The sequence below is a fragment of the Pelophylax lessonae genome, assembly GCF_965119305.1.
Source record: "Pelophylax lessonae genome assembly, chromosome: 3".
Classification (NCBI taxonomy): Eukaryota; Metazoa; Chordata; class Amphibia; order Anura; family Ranidae; genus Pelophylax; species Pelophylax lessonae.
The window spans coordinates 172835774-172860613 of record NC_138770.1 but is presented as its reverse complement, the minus strand read 5'-3'; positions in this window follow the sequence as shown (position 1 = coordinate 172860613).

The window sequence follows — 24840 nt, the reverse complement described above, 5'->3', positions numbered from 1 at the left end:
GTGGGGCATGGAACCAGCCTCTGCTCAGACACAGTTTACACCATCCATGCTGGGGGGGGGGGGCTGCGCTCTGTCCTTGTCTTCATCCCGCACTCAGTAGGTCAGCGGCAGAAACTTTTTACTTCTCTTCACCAGGAATCCTTTAGGCATGCCTGTGGCAGAAGCGGTGCAGCCTTTTTACAGGACATCAGAATGGCCCAGGGGGCAATTGCCCCCCTGCCCCCTGGCCCAGTCCTCCCCTGGGTGACAGTATCCTAGAACTAGAACAAATCCTTTGACAAGTATTTTAGTATTTAATGTTTTATGTTGTTGGGGCCTTTTTTAAATTTAAGGTGTTAAAATCTGAACATTTACTTTTTACTGAACATCCTATTCTTGGGGTTGCCTTTTGTTCGCGGCACACTGCTGCATCACTTGAAGATTAAAAAAATGTTAAACACAAGAACAGTGTACACCTAAACCTCTTTATATTATATCACTTGTATTCACAACACCCCCTACCCTTATTGATATAACAAAAGTTAGAAATACCACTAAGGCCTACTGTCCATAGATAAAATAAGTTAGTCACACACCAGTAAGGTTTACTATCCTTGGTAAAACCTTACCTGATGCTGGGCATTTTTAAATTTCTGTATACACCTCTGTACACTTCAGTATCCTAATACTGGCAGTAAACCCCTAGCCTGTGCTCTCTGTCTCAAGTTAATTTGGACCTATCCTTGCTATTTAAAATTGTCCTACTGCTGGACAATTTTCACACTCCTGTGCCAACTGTAGTCTCTTACTTCCTATAGTAAAACACCTGCCTGTATTTTTTTTTCTCTTGTAAATTTTGGCCCATTCTTCTTAATTAAAACTAAAAAAATCTTTAAGAGAGTTTCATAGAAATGAGCCAACATTAGGATGGTTTTTCACAGTGGTTTTTCACAATGTTTTGCAGGTCAGTGAGAATAGGAAACTACTGGCCTGGCCCAATTTCTATCAGCCCGTCAAGGCAAGACCATTACTGTTTGATGAAAAAGTTTGTGTCATTACTAAAGCTATTTGTAAAATGTCTTTATTAATTTATTTATTGATTTTTTTTCTACTGAAATTATTTATGTTGGCTGTTGATGAGACTGTAAAGATTGTAGTGTTCCATAACATGACTTACAGCTTTAAGTCATCCCCCAAGCACGTTCATTTAAAGGATTTGTATATATTTTGGTGTTGTCCCTAAAGCTGCATTAAAAGCCCCTGCCCCTTTTGTATGGTATTCTTTTTATTTTTTTTTGCTTTGGTACATGCAGTGGCATACTCAGCATATTTGGCACCCAGAGGCAACCATTTTTTTTCTCACAAAAAAAAAAGTATTTGTGGTAATGAAGCAACACAAATTGTTGGCGTGGCCAAGTAGCACTAACAGTGGGATGTTTGAAAAGTCACATTGTGATTTTTCTGGTATCCCCTCTGGATTGTGCAAGAATTAACTATAGTGTGTGTGTTTTTTTTTTTTCAATAAAATGGCTAAACTTTTCTCGCACAGCAGCTGTGCGGTCATGTGATTGCCCTCCTCTCTTCTTCCCTGATCTATGGAGAACAGCGGGAGGGCCGGAGATTCCCCTGTGATGTCACCCGGCCAGCAGTGGGAAGTCATGTGACCACACAGCGGTGGTGTGGGAAAGGGTCTTTAACCTTTTAATTAAAAAAAAACACACACACTATAGTTAATGCCTACATAATACAGAGGCGATGCAAGTATTTTTCCTGCATATGTTAGCTGAATAGTGGCAGGAGGGGTGGGGAGGAGAGCTGCTCTCACACTGACAGGAAGTGAGGAAGGAGGAGAGGGGAGAGACTCACAATAGAGAGTGGGATGACGGAGGCACATCAACTGACTAAGGCATCATGGCTCAGTAACCATGATTACTGTCAGGGAAATGGCCAAAGAAGAACTGGCAATACTGCCAAAATGCATCATGGCTGCATCTGGTGAACTTCTGTGTGCAATGGTGTTTACAGAGCGAACCGGCCCACACAATAACCGATGGCGCAAACCGGGCAAAAGCGTTTGCGCAATGGAGCACGCACGGCGTGACAGATGCTGGTGCCCACTGGATTATGTAAACCTACCACTGTGATCAGATTGCTGTATAGTCTTCAGCTCCCCCCCGTTTATCCTGCGCATCTGCGTGTCCTGATCCTTGGACTTCCCGTTACCAACCCGGCTTGCCTTGACCTTCTTTATTCTGATCTCCTGGCTTGACCCCTTGCATCAGCTCTTCAGACCACAGTAACTGGCAAACCATGCTTCTTTGGGCACTGCATTCCCTGTACCACCTTCAGGTATGCTCTGCACTTAGCCTCAAGGGGAGCCCTCTCAGCACCTGTACATGACAGTATTATCCAGCCCACATGTCAGAGGCTGACGAAGGGGCTTCCCACTGGAGGCTTTGTGCCAGCAAGTCACTGCCCTCGCTCAAACAGTACAGAGACTACAGGAAGTCTACTTTCAGTTGAAAGGTAGTCTGCAGCATCTGACGGTGACACATCTGCATCTCCCACCAGCATTGCTTCCGCTGCCCAGCCAAAATCGCACCACCTCTACACATACCATGGTAGTCCCTCCTCCAGAGCCACAAATGCCATATCCTGAACATTTCTCCAGGGACCGAAAAAAATTTGGAACCTTCAAGAATGCCTAACTGCTGTACCTGGCCCTACAGCCAAGGACTGTGAAAATAGGGTTCATTATCTCGTTACTATCAGATAAACCCCAGGTTTTGGCCCACAGATTTTTAGAGCAAAAAAGTCCTGTCATTGACTCTGTGGACTCAATCTTTGAAGCACGGCACAACTATATGACGATCTGCAGCGTGTGGTCACCGCTGAAGCCGCTCTGCATACATTACAGCAGAGCCAATGTCCAGTGGAGGATTACACAGTGGGTTTTTTGCAAGTGATCTGCAGATACAGAATGGAATGAAGCAGCCCTAAGATATCCGTACCGGCTGGGACTGTCTGAATCCCTCAAAGATGAGTTGGCCAAAGAGGAGACCCCTGCTACACTAGAGGGTATCATTCAACTAGCTATATAACTCGATAGACACATGCGGGAGCGACAGTCTAAACTATCCCAAATCTTCAGACCTACCTGGATGCTGCCTAAGGTCTCCTCTTCATCAGAATCAGTATCTCCCACCGCAAAAATGTCTGAAGTTGAACCTATGCAGATTGGCCTGGTCCATTCAGCTTTAACTCCAGATGAGAGACTTAGTGATCGGCAAGCTAATCTGGGCCTCTACTGCGGAGGAACTGGACATTTTCTAAGCAACTGCCCTATAAGACCCAGTAAGCCCTCTTCGTGTATTCCAGTATACTTCCAGGTCTCAGGGTCTTCCCCATCTCACCTTGTTCACCCTGTCTTGTTGCAGTTGGTGGAAGAGAAAATCTGGATTCTGGCAATAATTGATTCTGAGGCATACAGCTGCTTCCTAGACTCGGCCCTGGCAAAGAGACTCGGTATACCTCTCTATCAGAAAAAGCAGAGACTGAAAGTGAGCCTAGCTGATGGCTCAATGCCCAGTTCTGAGCCTGTCACACAAGAGACTGCACCCATCCTCACTTTGACTGACTCTGGCCACCAGAAGTTTATACACTTTAATGTCTTGTGTTCCCCCATGTTTCCGGTAATTTTGGGAATCCCATGGCTGCAGGTGCATAATCCACATATTGACTGGTTCAGAAAATCAGTTTTTTTTTAACTCTTCTTACTCTTCTTACTTCTTACTCTTCTTCTCAGCACTGCTTTGTTCCCAAATCGAGAGACTTTACTAGTTGCTCGGCTGTCCAACCAATACCCTGCACCAACCAGAGTTCCTGGATGTCTTTGAAAAAAAGAAGGCCGATGTACTTCCACCTCACCAGCCATTTGATTGCCCAATTAAAATTCTCCTGGGAGCTGATATCCCCTTTGGCAGTATATTTCCCCTCTCTGAAATGGAGTTTGTGACACTACAGCAATACATTGATAATTTAGAAAAGGTTCATCCGCCCATCCTCCTCTTCTGCTGGTGCTGGCATATTCTTCCTTGAGAAAAAAGATAAGACACTAAGACCATGTGTGGACTACAGGGAGCTTAAAAAAAACATTAAGAATTGCTACTCACTCTTTTTTGTTCCCAAACTCTTTTAAATGTTTCATACAGCCCGGATCTTTACTAAATCAGATTTGCAAAGTGCCTACAATCTTGTCCGCATTTGTGAGGGGGATGAGTGGAAGACGGCATTCAGAACATGGTTCAGACACTTTGAGTACCTTGTGAAGCCATTCAGACTTTGCAATGTCCCAGCTACATTCCAGCACTTTGTGAACAAAATCTTTCAGGAATAGCTAGACAACTTTGTCATTGTCTACGGCAACAATATCCCCATAATTTTGGCTATTCTGGTGCACCACAGAAAACATGTGAAAAAGTATTACTTACCCCGAGAAAGCATTGACTGTATGTTAAAGCTAAGAAATGCGACTTTGAAAAGATGTCCATTCAGTTTCTAGTATATAAATAAACGTGTAGCGCTTACAATAATGTGTCAAAAAGTGAAACTTAAATCAGTGAAACCATGATTCTAAATAAATAACCAAGTCCATAAAAATCCATATGCAAGAAAAAAGTGAATCAAAAAAACGTGTATAAAGGAGAACCACAAGTCTCAGCATGCAGATGAGAATGTCAGTCCCTCCACAACAGACGAGAAGAAGCCACCAGTGGGGTAACACAAAAGGGGATTGGCTGCTCACCAGAGGCTGTTGGCTACCCACATGAATGGAGAAGCCAGATATCGCTTTTGTAGACCACCGGATATAGATTATCTGACAAGGCTGCTCAGGTCAACTCACAGGAGGGCGTATAGGGCACATAGGATCCATATATATGAAGAAGTAACAATAGCACATAGTAAAATATTGTTTTAGAAAGGCGCATTTATTAAAAAAGTAGTGCCCTTACATGTAGCGTAAAAACAGTCAGGCATAAAACAATTTCTCCAAGAATCAATAGGAAAGCAAACGCCACAGCGTTCGTTTGCTTGAGCTGGCTTGGGGGTGTGGTGTCGTAGCGTCTGGTCCCGCCCCTGGCCGACTCAAGCAAACGAATATATTTGTTTTGGACTTTTTTCTATAGGTCTGTGAAAGCTGCTTACTCGCTCATATTTTGTACAACACATTATGAAATTGTCATTTGTTTAGCGCAGAAATTACTTGCTTTTTGTCATTTAGTTTCTAGGGCTTATCACTGAACTGAGTCAGTGTTGTGGCTTCCTAAACTGAGTAGGCATTTATTTTGAGATGGTTCCTCAGGCATTTCCCTCTGACAGGTCCAAGGTGGGCTTCCTATTCTCATTGCTCTTGGACAAGGCCTTGGCCTGGGCGAATCCCTTATGGGAGAACGATAATCCTGTCATACTTGATTACCCAAGTTTTATTGCCTCCTTTCGTAGGGTATTCGATGTGCCTGCTCACTTTGCCTCTGCTGCTCCTGTCCACTCAACAGGGTATACGAACCGTTGCCAAGTATGCCATCAAATTTCATACCCTAGCAGCAGAGGTGGGCTGGCATAATTGATGCATTGAAGGACGAGATTGCGGCCAGGGATCTCCCTGACAAGCTTGAGGCTCTCATATCTTTCCTGATTTTGATCGATACCAGGCTCAGGGAGAGACCATTGTTTTAGGAGTGTCTCCTACCAGATTGGCTCCTACATTTTCTTCCCCGCTCATTCCTACCTTACCTCCCACGCCTCTTGGGGATGGTGCATCTGGCTGTGAACCCATGCAGCTGGGGTGCACTCGACTTTCCGAGGCTGAGTGGGCCTTTAAGAGGAGGGAGGGCTGGTGCCTGTATTGCGACCTTGGTGGACATTTCCTGAAATCTTGTCCTACCCGACCAGGAAACACTCACACCTAAGGTCCTGTCAGGGGCAGATCCTTGGTGGAGTTTACTCGTTCCTGGTTTCTCGTAAAGATAAACCGCTAATCACTGTTGTCCTCTCCTGGGCAGCAGACTCGGTGGTGGATACTCAGGCATAGGTAGGCTTCAGTGCTGGTGGTTACTTTATTGACAGTACGTTTGCTGCTGCGAATTCCATACCCTTGCAGCCTCGTGTTTCTCCACTAGTAATCAAGGCGATTGATGGCAGACCCCTGCAACCAGCACATGTTCCCGTTGTCATGGCGATAGGGGCTGTTCACAGGGAGCCAACCTGTTTCAAGGGTATATCGTCCCCACACTACTCTTTGTTTTGGGGTACCCTTGGCTTCAGTAACACAATCTGACCTTTGATTGGCAGTCGGTCGGGATCCTCTCTTGGTCTCCACAGTTTTGTGCTGTTTTTATCCATGGGCATGTTAAGGTATTTTGTACCCCCTCGGATTCAGTGTTGCCTACTGAATATCATCAGTATCTAGATGTATTTGACAAGGTGCGTGCTGATACTCTTCCACCTCATAGTCCGTACGATTGTGCCATCGACTTGCAACCTGTTGCCATTCCCCCTCGTGGCAAGGTTTATTCTCTCTCGGTTGCAGAGAATAAGGCCATGGAGGAGTATATGGCGGATGAGCTTGCCTGGTGGCACATTCGCAAGTCCACTTCTCCAGAAGAAGGAGGGTGAGTTGAGACTTTGCTTGGATTATAGGGGCTTCAATCACATCATGGTCAAGAATGCATACCCAATTCCGTTTATTACTGAATTGTTCAACCACCTCAAGGGAGCAACGGTCTTTATGAAGCTTGACCTAAGAGCCACGTATTACCTCTTAACGATCGAGGGCAATAAGTGGAAGACCGTGTTTAATACCAGAACCGTTCATTACGAATATCTAGTTATGCCCTTTAGCTTGTGCAATGTGCCCGCTGTCTTCCAGGAGCTCATCAATGATGTTTTTCATGATATGTTACAGCAATGCATTGTAGTCTATTTGGACAACATCTTGATTTACTTGGACTCCATTGAATCACATTACTTGGATGTCAGATGAGTGCTGCAACGGTTGAGTGAGAATGGGCTTTCCTGTAGCTTGAGAAATGTGAATTCCACCTATCATAGGTTGCCTTCTTGGGCTACATCATTTCTGCTGAAGGGTTCCCCATGGACCCTCAGAAGTTTTCAGCTGTTCTACAGTGGCCTCGCCCTAGTGGTCTCCTTTCCATTCAGCGTTTCCATGAGTTTGCCAACTGCTATCGGAAATTTATCTTAACTATGTTGTCATCAATTTTTCGGCTCCAAGTATGTTAAAGCTGATGCCTTGTCTCGCCAGTATTCTGAGTTGTCCAGGCTGGACTCCATGCTGACACCAGTCATATCATCAGATCATATCTCACCAACTTACCTCTCCTCTTGGGGAACAGATCTTGGCTGCCCAACTTGATGCTCCCACAGAGAGACCTGCTGGAAAATGTTTTGTACCTGAGGGGTTGTGCATCAGACTGTTGTGCACGTACCACAATTCCAAGACTGGTAAGAACCAGTTGTCCTGGGATATTTCCCATCAGTTCTAGTGGCCATCTCCCTGCACTGATGTTGCTTGGTATGTGGCTGCTTGTTCAGTCTGTGCCCAGAACAAAAACTCCCTTGGGCCTACCGCATCCCATTCCCAATGGGGAGCATCCCTGGTCTCACCTGGTTATGGATTTTATTGTGGAACTTCCTGCGTCTTGATGTTCCATGGTTATCGTCATGGTTGTCGACCGGTTCTCCAAAATATGCCACTGTGTTCCATTTAGGCGGCTGCCTAACGCTCAGGAGCTTGCCTCAGTGTTTTCCAGGGAGATTTTCTGCTTACATGGGTTGCCTAAGGAGATTGTCTCGAACCCTGGGAGCCAGTTAGTCTCCAGGTTCTGGCGCGCCTTTTGCTCCCAGTTGGGTATTCGACTCTCCTTCTCCTCAGCCTACCATCTCCAGTGCAATCGTGCCACTGAGCGTTCCAACCAAACTCTGGAGCAATTTCTCTGCTGCTATATCTCTGACCATCAGGACAAGTGGGTTGACTCTGCTACCCTGGGCAGAGTTTACCAGGAACTTTGCCATCAACTCGTCCTCTGGAAAGTATCCATTCATGGCCAATTATGGGTTCCAACCCATTGTTTTGCCTGAGTCGTTCTCGATAACAGGACACCCTGGCTGTGGAGGATCACTTTCATGCCCTCCATTCCTCTTGGGTGTAGATTCAAGAGTCTTTATGAGTCTCTGTACAGTGTCAGAAGCTCCAGGCAGACCGGAGACATTTATCTGCTCCTTCGTACCAGGTCATGGAGAGGGTGTGGTTGTCGACCTGTAATCTCAACCTCAGGGTGCCCACTCCTCAACTGGCACCCCGTTTTGTTGGGCCTTTTCGCATCTTCCTAAAGGTGAACCCGTGGCCTATGCCCTTTATCTTCTTCCTTGCATGCGTATCTCCAATGTCTTTCAGGTGTCACTTATGAAGCCACTGGTTTGCAACCGCCATACTTTTTCACTTCCCCACCCTCATTCCATTCCTGTGGGAAATTATGAGGTTAGCAGCATCTTGGATTCTCATCTGTTCCGAGGTCAGGTTCAATACCTGGTACACTGGAAGAGTTATGGTCCTGAGGAGCGCTCCTGGGTTCCCTCTGTGACGGTGGGGGGTACCAGATCCCTGCCCTTCTCACTAACTCATGACGAAGGACCAGGCAATCTCACACCCTGCCGTCACTTGCGTAACAATGCCACTCTCAGCTGCACCCGACACAAAGATTTTCCAGCTTGCGGGACCACAATCTAAATGCCAGCAGGCTGAGAGCAATTGTCACCGGGCTAATTAAGCAATTAACCCTTTCACTGCCACCACCCACAAGGGGAACTCTTAATTTTAGAAATACCAATTATGACTTTAGAATAATCGTCTGTAACACGCACTGTCACCACAGACAGGAATGTTCAGAGGATTTATTCTATACAGTAGCACTCTTCAAGAGACAGGTTCTTTGTTAGTTTGCATTAAGAGCTTAGGGACAAGATTAACACTTTTCAAAATAAGGTTTAATAATAAAAAGGTTAAAATTGGTGCAAATAAAATATTTAAAAAAAAAAAGTGTTTCAAAGAGATAGAGACACAATGCAGCAATTTAGAGAAATAAGAATTGGGAAATAATAATACTTGCATTCAATGTCCTTGGTGTTACCAGAGTTAAGAAACGGAGCCAGTTGTGATCGGTTCTCAAACTTGATAGATGTTCCTTCTTGATGTTACCATGAGAACTCCAACCCCATCTGCTTCTCTCTTTTTTCTCTGAGACCGCAGGGGGTGTTAACAGATGCCCCTGACCAATAAACACAGTGGCCATGGGCTGCCCTAAGGTTTACGACAATACCAAGGAACCTCCCGTATAGACAGACTTATAACATAATTTGTATCTTTCAATATCAACCAGTTGCCTTCTTGAAACTGATAGATTATTGTGCAGCATTGAATTTTATATCCATAGATACCAAACACAGGCTATCTCAAAGTAACCTCTGACCCGTAAGGCATCTGACAGCTAGCTTGTTTTTCATAGGAGCTAACGTGGTCATGTATGATCTCGTTCCGTTCAGTATTTTATTTTACATTTAACTATACACTTTCTAGAGACATATCTTGTTTGTGTTTAAAGTTATGAATTTGTGTGTGAATGTGTTCAATTAACAGAGCTCTTGAATGGCTCTGTTTTACGACCCATTAGCCGTTATCCTTCTTTGCCCAGTTATGGCTTTAAGACCGGCCTGAGTATCAGAACAGATATCTGTCCAGACATCTTTTCAGATAACGGCTTGTTTGAAGTCGAAACTCTCTGCATTCCAGGAATTATTTAGCTCGGGGAGGGGGCTGAGTGAGTGAGGGTCTTTTGTAAACTGTCATGGCGTTCTGTAAGCAAATCGAACAACATGGCCGCCAAGTTCTGTGTCTAGTACAGGTGAAGATTACACGCTCCTCAGAAATAATTTTTTGCTCCGCTGAGGAGGGGCCATTAAGGGGAGGGTACTGTCAAGGTCTTAGCTTGCTCTCCTGTTGGCAGCCATCTTGGACATGTGCAGACTGCTGCCTCTTATAGACTCTGATTTCATCATTATTTCCTGCTGCCTGGGCGTCGCATATTGATGATGCTGCACACCTGACTATATCTATCACCTGTTGGGTTGTAATCCTTGCCCTTGTGTTTGTGCTCCAAGGTGCATCTCTGCTAGAAGTCCTCTGTTTTCTGTGATCCTCCGTGTATGACCTGGCTTGGCTGATGACTCTCCTGGCTCTCGACCTTGGTTTGTTCCTGTTCTCTCTTCCTCACTCTTGCTTTGCGATTTTTGTTGTTTTCTCCAATAAACTGCTTTATTTTCCCCGCATCCCCGTGTAGTCTGGTTTTCTGGCACTCTGACACGAAGGGAAGTTCTTTCCTTGATTGTGTCATGTAACTGGAGTAGAGCAGCAGCCTACCCTTCACTTTGAACTGCCTCTGTCAGCAGAAGTGATACTGGAGTGCAAATAGATTAGGAACTGTAATACCTTGCAACAGCAAAAAAAAACAAAAAAAAAAATTGATGGGTGGCTGTAACACTTTCAGAGTGTCAGCACCCAGTGTGGACCTCAACCCCCTAAATAAATAAGCCAATGGGTAAATATCCCCCATGGCAGTGCCCAGCTTTGCATGCTTATTTTTTTACATTTGTTCACCTATTAGGCCTAAAAATGGCCAGAATTTAACAACAAGTTGTTTCACTAGCATTGGGACAGGAAGTGAAAGGAAATCCAATCAGTGGAAACCAAGAAAGCAATAAAAACCCACCAGAGGGTTTAAGCCTTTCTATAGTCAAAAGTTTAAAGTTGTGGGTGTAGTAACATTTTAGGCCTTTCAATACTCAAAACCTAGACACAGCCAGGCAACTAGAATTTTCCAGGCAGGTGGCTTGGGAGGACTTTAGAATGGTACATGCCAGATAAATGTATGGGCATGAACAATGTTTTCTCCTCTGAATAGATATATACTGCAAGAGGTATTCCTCTGGGACCTTCATACAAAAGTTCTTGTTAACATATATGCCTCTATAATCCTGATGAAGCTTCTTCAGTGTTCCTGGTGACTTGGTACATATTCAAGAGTTTACAAAAGAGTTGAACAAAAAAGAAAATTATCTATGACATATGACAAACCAAAAAGGGCAAGTCATCAGAGGATTCTATTAAATGCTATGGGTCATGCCTTGTTGGATGATTTAACAATATTGGTGTACAGTATTTTATTGTGAAATTTAAATGTATCTGTAATAAATATACTTCAAATTTTAAATTATAACATAATCTTAGTTTTGAACCGACTGGAGAGATATTAGAACACCTATTAGACTTTTATTGCTGTCGGTGTCCCCATTAGAGCGATTTAGGCCCCGTTCACATAGGGGCGATCCGACTTAGAGGGGCGACCTCCGAGGGCGCGGTGCGAGCAGCGCCCCGCCACCTCAAAACGACCGCCACGGATTTCATAACATTGAAGTCTATGGCGGTCGCCTCCGGGTCGCCCCAAAGAAGCTCCGGACCCTTTTTCTAAGTTTCTAAGTCGGAGCGACTTGTGTTGCTCCTATTAGAACGGGTTCGCAGCTTCCCTATGGAAGGCGACCTACGGCGACCTGTGAGGCGACCAGGTCGCCTCACAGGTCGCCTTAGTGTGAACGGGGGCTTACCCTTTCTATTTGTATTGTTTACCATTAGTTGTCATTGAAAGTGAAAGTAAAAGGAAATCCCACATTTTGGGTTGTCCCCAGAAAAATAATAGAGGAGAAATCTTCCAATGGGAGCACTAGGTCTGGTGATCTGGGGGGGCCCAAGGGATTCCCTTCATTTGCAGAGATTTACTTTCACTTCTTGTTTTAACCATGGGAGGGACAGGAAGTGAAGGTAAATATCCCCAATAGGACACAGATGACGAAAAATCTGACAGGGGTTATAATCCTCCCTCACTCTTTCCAAAATGAAAAAAAAAAAATTTAAAGAATATTTTGTGTTGCTGATTTTGGATGGTACCAGATGAGTCCCATACACTCTATATTTTTGGTTTTAACCACTTTACGTCCAGCCACCACAGATGTACTGCGGCAGGCTGGCTCTCCCAGGCAAACTCCCGTACATGTACGGTGCTCACCTGGGAGGAGCTAGGGGGCAAGCGTGCCACCGGTGGCGCGCTTCCGCCCCGCCCGTCTGTGGGGAAGCTGACGCGAGTGTCAGGTGGCTCCGATGGACACCTGACACCAGCGATCTCTCCCCACTGACAGAGAAGAACGGACGGCTGATGTAAACACAGCCGTCCGTTCTTCTCACTGACATGATCACAGAGACCATGCGATCCTGCTACATAGGATCGCATGTCTCTATGGTCATCTCACTAGCCCAACCCCCCCACAGTTAGAATCACTCCCCTAGGCTTACATTTAACCCCATGATCACCCATAGAATTAACCCCTTCCCTGCCAATGGCATTATTACAGTAACAGTGCATATTTTTAGAACTGATTACTGTAGTAATGTCACTGGTACCCCCAAAAGTGTCAAAAATGTCAGTTAGGGGTCCGATCTGTCCACTGCAATGTCCCAGTCCCGCAAAATATGGCTGATCGCCGCCATTACTAGTAAAAAAAAAAAACAATAAAAATTACATAAATCTTTCCCGTAGTTAGTAAACGCAATAACTTTTGAGCAAACCAATCAAAATAAGCTTATTGTAATTTTTTTTACCAAAAATATGTAGCAGAAAACAAATTGGCCTAAAATGTTAAAAAATTTAGATTTTTCCCTTTTTTGGGGGGGAATGTTATATAGCAGAATGTGAAAAATATTGTTTTTTTTCTCAAAATTGTCGCTCTTTTTTTGTTTATAGCGCAAAAAATAAAAATTGCACAGGTGATCAAATACCACCAAAAGAAAGCTCTATTTGTGGATTTGTGGGAAAAAAAGGATGTCAATTTCGTTTAGGTACAGCGTTGCACGACCACGCAATTGTCTGTTAAATTCAAGCAGTGCCGAATCGCAAAATAGGGCCTGGTCATTAAGCAGCAAAATCTTCCGGTCTTAAAGTGGTTAAATAACGCCAAGGGATGAGGTGATATTACTTACCTATCAATATATCCTTATGAGAGTTATAGTCAACTAGAATTTTCCAAAAAGAGGGCCCAGGAATGGCTGCCACCACTCATGGCAGAACCAATCAAAAAACTGTATTAATTGCCAGTTGAGAAAAACAAAAAAATAACGATCTAGACAAAAAATGCACTTTGACTATCAATATAGTCTGCACCCATTTATAGTTTCCATAAAGAATTATGAAAGAGTTTTGCTAGAAGTAATTGCTAGAGATTGTGCCCATAGAAACGCTGAAATGAAATAATAAACTATTTCAAAATTAGCAGGCCTGAGGGACTTAAGAAATATAGATGGCTTATTTAATTAACACAAGAGAGCATACCTGGGAAGAAATAAATAAATAAATAAAGTCCATTTAGGAGATCAAGAAATGACATGAATAAGAAAGACGGAGAGAAATTAAGTTTAGAGAGAATAAAAGGCAGATAAACACTCAGGGAGCACTGCAAGCATTTGAAAAAGATTTCACACTTGAAAATGCATCTCGGACCTAGAGACTTCAAGGCTACAGGCAAATCAGTAAAATATGTTATTTAAGGATCTCCGTGTAAATAAATATTGAAAAGGTTTTCTCTTTTCTTGAAGCCTAGAGCTGAATTTCTGACACCTTTTATCCTTTCATCCTCACTGGAGCTGTGATGACAGCTGTGATAGGGCCTGACCTGAAACACTCGTTCAGATAGCGTACATACAAGAGGGTCATCTTGTGGTTTGGAGGTTGGAGGTGTGGAGAAGGGGGGGGTAAGAGCTAATGCATTATGTTTAGCGTTTAAGACTGCATGCAAGGTGACATTGGAGAAATGTCAAGAGCGGTTCTGTGGATACTCTTTGTATCAGCTCGGTCTAATCTTGTCTACACTTCTAAAGCACGAGAAATTTTAGCCTTAGGAAGAAATCACATAGAATTTCTGTGTTGTGCAAATCTGCTTTGGACCCAGTAAAATTCTCAGCCAATTGTGTTTTTTTTTCTTTTCTCATTTTATATTATAAGGAAATCTAGATCCGAGGTCAGCCTGTCTCTGTTTTGTGGAATGATTTTATTATTTATTGTTCTGATAATAAAATACCGCTCTTATTTTAAGGTGAACATAAGCCGAAACACAAATGTAAGTAATAAATATGAAAATGAAAATGTATCTACCTACAGTATGTCCGCCTATTTGTTTTAAGAGTTATTAAGTCCCAAAAGCAAACATTTATTATATTGCAGGTTATCATTTCTTAGATGTGATGGCTGCATTTGTTTTCTTTTTTAGGCTTTCTTTTCCTTTATTTTCACCTGGTGATCTCGCCAGCAGGGGCAGACTGGCACCTTTTGGCCCAGGGGGCAAGTACAATCCAGAGGCCCTTGGTGCAGCGACTCAGCCCCCCTCCCACTCTTCCTCTTCCCGGCCTCCTTCTGACCCCCATTCCAGGCTGAAGCTCTGCTCCAGGTACTCTCTACCCACCGGCCGAGTTTGGGTTCCCAACCTGGCCAGCAGGGGGCGGTTGGGGGCAGCTGGGACAGCTCGGTTGGGGCTGACCGGGGGGAGAGTCATGCAGTGGGGCATGGAACCGGCTTCTCCTCAGACACAGTTTATACCATCCATGCTGGGTGAAGGGGGGGGGGGGGTCTGCACTCTGTCCTTATCTTCATCCTGTACTCAGTAGGTCAGTTGCGGGGACTTTTTACTTCTCTTCACCAGGATTAATTTGGGCATGTCTGTGGCAGCAGCCTTTTACAGAGAATTAGAGCGGCCCAGGGGGCAATTGCCCCCCTGCCCCCTGGCCCAGTCCTCTCCTGTTCGCCAGTAAGTCAGCTGTTTTTCAATTGTATTTAACATTTACATACAGTCAGGTCCATAAATATTGGGAAATCGACACAATTCTAATCTTTTTGGCTCTATACACCACCACAACTTCTGGAGGGGATGATAAGGGACTATATCGTAGAATATGCTAAAGACAACAGCATCATCAGTAGTAACCAGCACGGGTTTACAAATGGGCGTTCTTGTCAAACCAATCTCTTAACATTCTACGAGGAGGTGAGCTGTGAGCTAGATAGGGGCAGACCAGTGGATGTGGTGTACCTAGATTTCGCTAAGGCGTTTGATACAGTTCCCCACAAGCGCTTAATTTATAAAATAAGGTCTGCAGGTATCGACAGCAGGGTTTGCTCTTGGATACGGAACTGGCTAAAAGGGCGTATCCAAAGGGTGGTAATAAACAGCGCATACTCAGACTGGTCTGAGGTAGTAAGCGGGGTGCCCCAGGGCTCAGTCCTGGGACCAACCTTGTTCAATTTATTCATAAACAGCATTGAGGACGGGATCAGTAGTTCGATATCAGTTTTTGCTGATGACACAAAATTAGGCAGGGCAATAACAGCACAGCATGAAGCAGATATCCTACAGAATGACCTGGACAAAATAACGGAGTGGGCAACGACTTGGCAAATGAGGTTTAACGTGGAGAAGTGTAAGGTTTTGCACTTGGGGACTAGAAACATTAAAGCACAATACATGTTAGGAGGAGAACCCTTGGGGGAATCAAAAATGGAGAAGGATCTGGGAGTCTTGGTTGATGATAGACTAGGCAACAGCTTGCAATGTCAAGCGGCGGCTACCAAGGCTAGCAGAATATTAGCATGCATAAAGAAAGGGATGTTTTCCAGAGATAAGACTATAATCCTTCCACTTTTTAAAACTCTGGTCCTACCGCATCTGGAGTATTCTGTCCAGTTCTGGTCGCCAGTCCTCAGAAGGGATGTGTTGGAGCTGGAGAGAGTACAGAGAAGGGCAACTAAACTAATTAGGGGATTGGAGGACCTTGATTATGAAGAGCGTCTCCAATCGCTTGATTTATTCTCCCTGGAGAAGAGACGCCTGAGGGGGGACATGATAGCAATTTTTAAATATCTCAATGGGGATCTCAGCTTAGAAAAAAAACTGTTCAGTCGAAGGGATTGCATGAGGACTCGGGGGCACACAATGCGATTAGAGGAGAAGCGTTTTAACCTCAGGCAAGGTGGGGGGTTCTTTACTGTTAGGGCTACAAGATTGTGGAATTCTCTACCACAAGAAGTGGTTTCTGCGGGAAGTATGGTGGCTTTCAAAAGACTATTAGACGTACATCTCAAGGAACAGAACATTCAGGGGTATGTGAGATGATTACAGCCACATGCACCTACACAGGTTGAACTGGATGGACTATTGTCTTTATTCAACCTCACCTACTATGTAACTATGTAACTATGTAACAATGGATTTAAAAAGGAAACAAACAAGATGTGCTTTAACTGCAGACTTTCAGCTTTAATTTGAGGGTATTTACATCCAAATCAGGTTAAAGGTGTAGGAATTACAACAGTTTGTATATGTGCCTCCCACTTTTAAGGGACCAAAAGTAATGGGACAATTGGCTGCTCAGCTGTTCCATGGCCAGGTGTTTGTTATTCCCTCATTATCCCATTTACAAGAAGCAGATAAAAGGTCCAGAGTTCATTTCAAGTGTGCTATTTGCATTTGAAGTCTGTTGCTGTCAACTCTCAATATGAGATCCAAAGAGCTGTCACTATCAGGGAAGCAAGCTATCATTAGGCTGAAAAAACAAAACAAACCCATCAGAGAGATATCAAAAAACATTAGTTGTGGCCAAATCAACTGTTTGGAACATCCTTAAGAAGAAAGAACGCACCGGTGAGCTCTGCAACACCAAAAAACCTGAAAGATCACAGAAAACAACTGTGGTGAATGACCAAAGAATTCTTTCCCTGGTGAAGAAAACACCCTTCACAACAGTTGGCCAGATCAAGAACACTCTCCAGGAGGTAGGTGCGTGTGTGTCAAAGTCAACAATCAAGAGAAGACTTCACCAGAGTGAATATAGAGGGTTCACCACAAAATATAAACCATTGGTGAGCCTCAAAAACAGGAAGACCAGATTAGAGTTTCCCAAAAAACATCTAAAAAAGCCTTCACAGTTCTGGAACAACATCCTATGGACAGATGAGACCAAGATCAACTTGTACCAGAGTGATGGGAAGAGAAGAGTATGGAGAAGGAAAGGAACTGTCATGATCCAAAGCATACCACCTCATCAGTGAAGCATGGTGGAGGTAGTGTCATGGTGTGGGCATGTATGGCTGCCAATGGAACTGGTTCTCTTGTATTTATTGATGATGTGACTGCTGACAAAAGCAGCAGGATGAATTCTGAAGTGTTTCGGGCAATATTATCTCCTCATATTCAGCCAAATGCTTCAGAACTCTGCGCTTCACAGTGCAGATGGACAATGACCCGAAGCATACTGTGAAAGCAACGAAAGAGTTTTATAAGGGAAAGAAGTGGAATGTTATGCAATGGCCAAGTCAATCACCTGACCTGAATCCGATTGAGCATGCATTTCACTTGCTGAAGACAAAACTGAAGAGAAAATGCCACAAGAACAAGCAGGATCTGAAGACAGTTGCAGTAGAGGCCTGGCAGAGCATTACCAGGGATGAAACCCAGCATCTGGTGATGTCTATGCATTCCAGACTTCAGGCTGTAATTGACTGCAAAGGATTTGCAACCAAGTATTAAAAAGTGAAAGTTTGATTTATGATCGTCAATCTGTCCCATTACTTTTGGTCCCTTAAAAAGTGGGAGGCACATATACAAACTGTTGTAATTCCTACACCGTTCACCTGATTTGGATATAAATACCCTCAAATTAAAGCTGAGAGTCTGCAGTTAAAGTACATCTTGCTTGTTTCATTTCAAATCCATTGTGGTGGTGTATAGAGCCAAAAAGATTAGAATTGTGTCGATGTCTCAATATTTATGGACCTGACTGTAGGTGTGTGAGGTTAACACACATAGCAGACCAAACAGGCTACCTTTTTGCCCATCAAAAGCTATGCAAGAATCAAATATCTTACCTTGGTATGTGCGAGCCAACCTGCTTATGGCTGGTTATAACCTCAAAGGAGGTTATCTGCAAATGTACAGGGATTGTAAAATGCATGTTGTCTGATCAGACATGAAAAGAGTCTTAAAGATTCCTGGGGTTAGCTAAAGGTTTATGTCCTTGTTTGTGGCAAATTGCATTTCAAAGGATAAATTGTTTACCTATTTAAAGGATAAGTTCACTTGTAAAAAATAATAAATGCACATTTTTTTTTCTGCAGGTAAAAAAATTAGCATTTATTATTTTTTGTTGCAGGAGCCTATAAAGCATTGCAGATCTGTCAGTACGAGGTACAAGCAAGCCAATACATTCCGACAGGAAGAATGAATAAACTACCATAGCGCTCCACAGGGCCGTGGTACTTCATTAAAAACTACAAGCCGGCAGCCACAAAGGGTGCCGGACCATGTAGTTTTACATTCACAGAGGACTGTGAATGAGTGATGGGGCCATGTCTTTTTTGAATTGTGGCAGCAGACACAGGGAGATTATTCCCGGTCTGCTGTCACAGCGGGGATCGGGGGGGGGAGCGCAGGGGCAGGTGCATTCATACCATGTTACATGTTACACCCAGTGCTGTATTTTGGCCTAGGAAAACAAGGCACATGGTGTTGTGTTTTTTTTTTTTTTGTCCTTGATGCATTGAATGTTAATATACTCCATATACCTGTGGGGTCTGTTTTTGTATTATCATATATTTTGTGATGTTATTTAATCTTTTATATTGTACATGCTTTGATCCTTCAGGGATATCCATGTGTTCACCAGTTCCAGGTCGTGGGCTATTATTCCCTGCTCCCTCCTTCCTCTGACATTTCTTATGCCTTTGTACATTCGGATCGCTTTTTGGGGGTGGGGATCTCCCTCTCCCTCTATACAGGATCCGTGTGTTCCACATGTCGGTGGCCATTAGTCCTCTCTCCCTTCCTCTGAGGGGAAGCAACCTTCGGGGATCGCGTTTGTGATCTCTGTTAGATGTTTGGAGCCTTTAGCGCAGGCGCCGTTGTTGTCTCACTGTAGAAGGCGGGAATGATGAGACTTGACGCATGGCGCTGGATGCCGAGGCCTGCTATCTGCGCCATTCCTCCAATGCTTTACAGCAGAGGAGGTGGACACTTTTTTCCTCTGTTATTTTGAATGCGGCTTTTCTTGCTTTTAGTCCAATACCAGGCAGTGAAAATCTACCATCCTAAGAGTGAGGACTCCCCCTTTTTTGGACATGTTTGCCATTCTTTGGCCGATATTGGAAGTGAGTATCAGGGGGACATTTGTGACTACAGTCTATCCCCTTTTTCTATATGGGGTGCCTCACACTATAAATTATCTTTAACTAATTATTACTTTCTAGTCTACATTTTATTTAGTAAGGACACCGCTACAGTCTTCTTATGGGATCTCTATATACCAGTTCCTGCGGTCCCGCGAGAGCAAAGGAAATTGTCTCTTAGAGGTGGCAGTTTGGGTCCCCCTTCCTGGTTACCTGGGTGAAACACATTGGGATATCCCGATGGGATTTAATGCAAATGTGGGATGTTATATCTCTTTCTGGTCAGTATAAGCAGTCATTTTGTCTTATGATTTGTCTGATTTATGAAACTTTGTATATTACGGAGCAGTGGCGGCTGGTGCTCAAAAATTTTGGGGGGGCGCAAACAGAAAAATGTAATAGGCATTGCTTTGCGGCAAAAAACGATGTAAAAAATTGCGTGACTTTGAGGTCGCAAAAGTGTGAAAGGGGCCTTTGTAATTAAGGTATAGTGTGCCCCCTTTCAATGCAGAGAGACCAGCGTGCCCCCTTTCAAAGCAGAGAGACCAGCGTGCCCCCTTTCAATGCACAGTGACCAGCGTGCCCCCTTCAAAACACTGACCAGTGTGCCCCCTTCAATGCAGAGACCAGCATACACGCCCCCTTCAATGCAGAGACCAGCGTACATGCACCCTTCAATGCAGTGACCAGCGTACATGCCCCCTTCAATGCAGAGACCAGCGTACATGCCCCCTTCAATGCAGTGACCAGCATACATGCCCCGTTCAATGCAGTGACCAGCGTATATGCCCCCTTCAATGCAGTTACCAGCATACATGCCCCCTTCAATGCAGAGACCAGCGTACATGCCCCCTTCAATGCAGTGACTGGCATACATGCCCCCTTCAATGCAGAGACCAGCGTACATGCCCCCTTCAATGCAGTGACCAGAATACATGCCCCCTACAATGCAGAGACCAGCGTACATGCCCCCTTCAATGCAGCGACCAGCGTGCATGCCCCCTTCAATGCAGTGACCAGCATACATGCCCCTTCAATGCAGTGACCAGCGTACATGCCCCCTTCAATGCAGTGACCAGCGTACATGCCCCCTTTCAATCCAGAGACCAGCGTACATGCCCCCTTCAATGCAGTGGCCAGCGTACATGCCCCCTTCAATGCAGTGACCAGCGTGTGTGCCCCCTTCAATGCAGTGACCAGCGTACATGCCCCCTTCAATGCAGAGACAAGCATGCGTGCCCCCTTCAATCCAGTGCACTTACCTGGATCATCAGCAGTGTCAGCGGTGGCGCGGCTTCTCCTCAGTCCCCCGGCGCGTCTCCTCGGGTCCTCCCGATCCCGCCTCCTCCCTGGCCAATGGCATGGGGTTTGCCTTGCGGCCAATCAGGAATCAGGTATTAGACCCGCTCCCTGATTGGCCGGGAGGTGCATCCGTGTGACAATAGCGAATTTTAATTCGCTATTGTCACAGAATGGGTGGAGGCGGGGCGCACTGCTCTGCGCCCCGGGTCCACCCTTTGCATCGCCCTATTAGAGCCTCTGACTCTAATCAGGTGATGCAAAAAAAAAAGCCCCATTGAAATCCATGCGTCCGGCGCCCCTGCATGCAGATTAGGAGGCCGGACGCATGGATGGGGGGGCGGCGCCCCTGCGCCCCCAACACACCGGCCGTCACTGTTATGGAACATTAATTATGTATTACCTACTGTGTTGCAGAGGTGGGGATTTTGTCCCTGAAGAAGAACATAACGAAAAGTTTATTGAAGTGTTTGAAACGCATTGGACATTCCCCCTTCATGAGGACCCCTTTGGGTCCCAGTAATCTGCAATCGTTCCAGGGTGTTTTAGCCCATTTTGAGTGAATTATAATTGTACTTTTGTATCTATGATTATAATGTTTTTTTTCTTTTATGTAATGTGGACACCTTTGAGGTCCTTTTGTTTGTTAAATTGTGATCTTTTTTCTATGAATATTAAATATCAATTTTTATATTATTTTTTTTATTGCCCGCAAAATCCCAAAGGGATTAGAGGAGACGTCCCCGCCGGGTCCCTGCCGGCTTGCGCTACACTTTTAGTATAGTGCCACTCTTATGGGTTGAATTTGGTCGGAAGGCAGGGTCCAGGAGGCAAATCAGTCTGGCAGCCCCATAAAGTGGTCACACTGCTACCTGCCGATATGATAATACCGGCCGGTGAGGTCATTCAGACAGACCGCAGGCTGCCGACCACACCTAATACAACTGGCCCGACGGCCGCCAATGCTTAAAAGTGTGCCACTGCAGCCTAATGCTCCACCTATCCTCCTCCGCTCCCAGGTATGGCAGGCATCATGACAATAATATAATTTCATTTCTTTAAACATCTTTGTCCTTGAGCGAGCATATTGAATTGCATCCTATACAATAAAGACATAATTGTATATGATGGCACTAATATTTTGGACCTGCTCATCTCATATGTGCTATCGCACTGGGTTAGTAAGAATATTTGGACTTGTGTTTGCTGCCACTGATTGTAATCATAGAATTATTTCACTTATTTGTAGAATGATTTGTATAATGACTGTGGACTTCCTAGTCATTATACAAATAAGTGAAATAATCCTATAATTACAAACAGTGACAGCAAACAGAAGTCCAAATATCTTAAAAGAAAGGAGTAATCTTACTCATCTAGTGACATAAGGCTGTACTAATGGGCACTGATAATGCTGCACTGCACTGATGGCCACTGATGAGGTGGCACTGATAAGCTGCAATGATAGGGCTGCACTATTAAGGCAGGACTGATATGCTGCACTTATCGGCACTGATATGCTACATTGATTGGCGTTAATAGGGTGCACTGATGGGCACTGATATGCTGCACTGATGGGCACTACTGGGCTGCACTGATGGGCACTAATATGCTGCTCTGATGGCCACTGATGAGGCTGCAATGGTGGGCACTGATAAACTGCACTGATGGGCACGATTAAGGCTGCACTGATAGGCATGAGGCGGCACTGATAAGCTTCACTGATGGGGCTGCACTGATATTATGCCCTGATGGGCACTGATATGTTGCACTGATGGGCACTAATAGGCTGCACTGATGGCCAATGATAAGGCTGCACTGATGGCTACTGATGAGGCTGTGCTGATGGCCACTGATGAGGCATTACTGATAAGTTACACTGATGGGGCTACACTAATAAGGTAGCACTGATGGGGATGCATTGATATGATGCGCTGATAGGCTGCACTAATGGGCACTGATAGGATGCACTGGTGGCCACTGATGGGGCTGTACTGATGGCCACTTATGAGGTTGCACTGATATGAAGCACTGATGAGGCTGCACCGATGGGCACTGATAGACTGTGGTTGTGGTCTATAGTTTACAGATGACAGGGCGGGTCATAAACAGGAAGGGGTGTGGCCTTTACAGGAAGGGTTGGGTCATATTTAAATTAGGGGGTGCCCAAGTTTAGTCAGGCCTAGGGCAGCACAACACCTTAATACACCACTGGTTACACCCTGAATATGGGTGTAACATGTAACATGTTATGAATGATGAATGTATCCTTTAAAGTGGCTGTAAACCTAAATCTTTTACTTGTACCTGTAGGGCCTATAATGAGGTTTACCTATAGGTACTGTAATTATCTCCTAAACGTGCACCGATTAAGAGATATTTACTATATATACAGCCAATGATGTCATTGGGGCATGTGCTCCAAAGGAACGTCCACCCGGGCCATTCCTTCAGAATCCTGTGCCGTAAACAGTGGCTCCCCCTCCCCCATGCACAGGAGTAAAATCATTGCGCCTCTGGCCAGTCACAGAGCCAGAGTCCGTGGACTCGTAAGTAAGACAGGTGAAGATGGAAGCGCCCTCCAGGCTCCAGCGATGGCATCACATCGCTGGAATGCTTCATTTTCAGGTAAGTTTCACATAATGTGCTAGTATGCAATGCATACTAGCACATTATGACTTTACCTTGCAGGTCTGAAAAAAGAAAAGGCATCTAGCGGTTTACACGCGCTTTAAGGGTGATAAAGGTTGCAATTTGGCCACAAACAATACAAGAAGTATCTAATGATGATAATTAGATATGATAGGGGTCTTACGTATGTATGGGGTACTTGGTTATGATAAATAGCATTTTCAAAAGGTAACATGTCTACCTACCTAAGAATGGTAAATAATGCAATTTTGCCTTAACACATATTTCGGCCTCACAGAAGTGGGCTTTTTTTCCATGGAGCCACATATATGCGTATCTCCCTTTGTGCTGGAAGCGTGCCAATCTGATCCTGCCCACAAAATCCAGATGGATGAAAAATAGGGCCACCATCCGTGGATCGGATTGAATAGGATCTAATTAAACTGGACTGGCGGTCCATTTTCACTAGATTTTCCCATAGAGGAGAGCAGGACTGTGCCCATCTCCGCTCTGCATAGTGAGCAAAGATTGACCTGTCATCCGCCTGCTCAGTGGGGATCAGCAGATGGATTGGGGACAGTGGAGGAAGGAGAGGATCAGAGAAGACAGGATTAAACAGCCTTTGTACACAATGTAAAGAATTTTCTCCTTAGGTTCCACAGAGTATAACAAGCGTGCTTTACTGCATATACAGGCTGATTTTACTGCTGTGGGTAGTAATACTTTAAGTATTAATTTAACCTGAGTTCTAAAAGTTTAACAATTCACTACACCTATGACTGCTATACTTGAATACTCTCCTATGACTTTTGCTCATGGATGCCTAAAAACAAAAGGTTTTTAGGCTTTTAAACCTTCTTTTTTTAAATAAGTTAAATGCAGCCTATTGTTTTTAATGGGTCTGTATATGCAGGCATGTACAGAGAACTTGTACTGGGTATTGATCAATTAAAAAAATATGTAATAATCTGGGCTGCTAGACAGTATTTTACCTATGTACACACATATATGCGCAAATTTGTGCATATTTGTGAAAATATGATTGTACATGTGTAAGACACATCCCAAGAAAAGCTAGAAGAATGTCTATGTGTGTGTACACACGAGAATATGCTATGTGTTGTGTAGCACATCCTCCTGTTTTTATGCCAGGAATCTTATGTTTATACATTGGTACCATGTTCAAGTAGATGCTAACTATCTAGGTGCCTTGTGTGATTCTGCTTTATCCTCCACCCACTACTTCAAACCTCCAAATCATACCACTTTCATTTGAATAAGAAATCCTGTAACTACGCCTAAGAAACTAAAGCTACTGTCTAGGACAGGGGTGTCAAACTCAATTTCATCGAGGGCTGCATTGGCATTATGGTTTCCCTTAACAGGCCGGTTGTATCTGTAAGACTATGTATGCAGAGTTCAGGAGTGTGCTACATACAGAGTGCAGGGTTCAGGAGTACGCTCTGTACAGGGTGCAGTGTTTAGAAGTGCGCTAAATACAGAGTTTAAGGAGTGCGCTATGTACAGAGTGCAGAGTTAAGGAGCG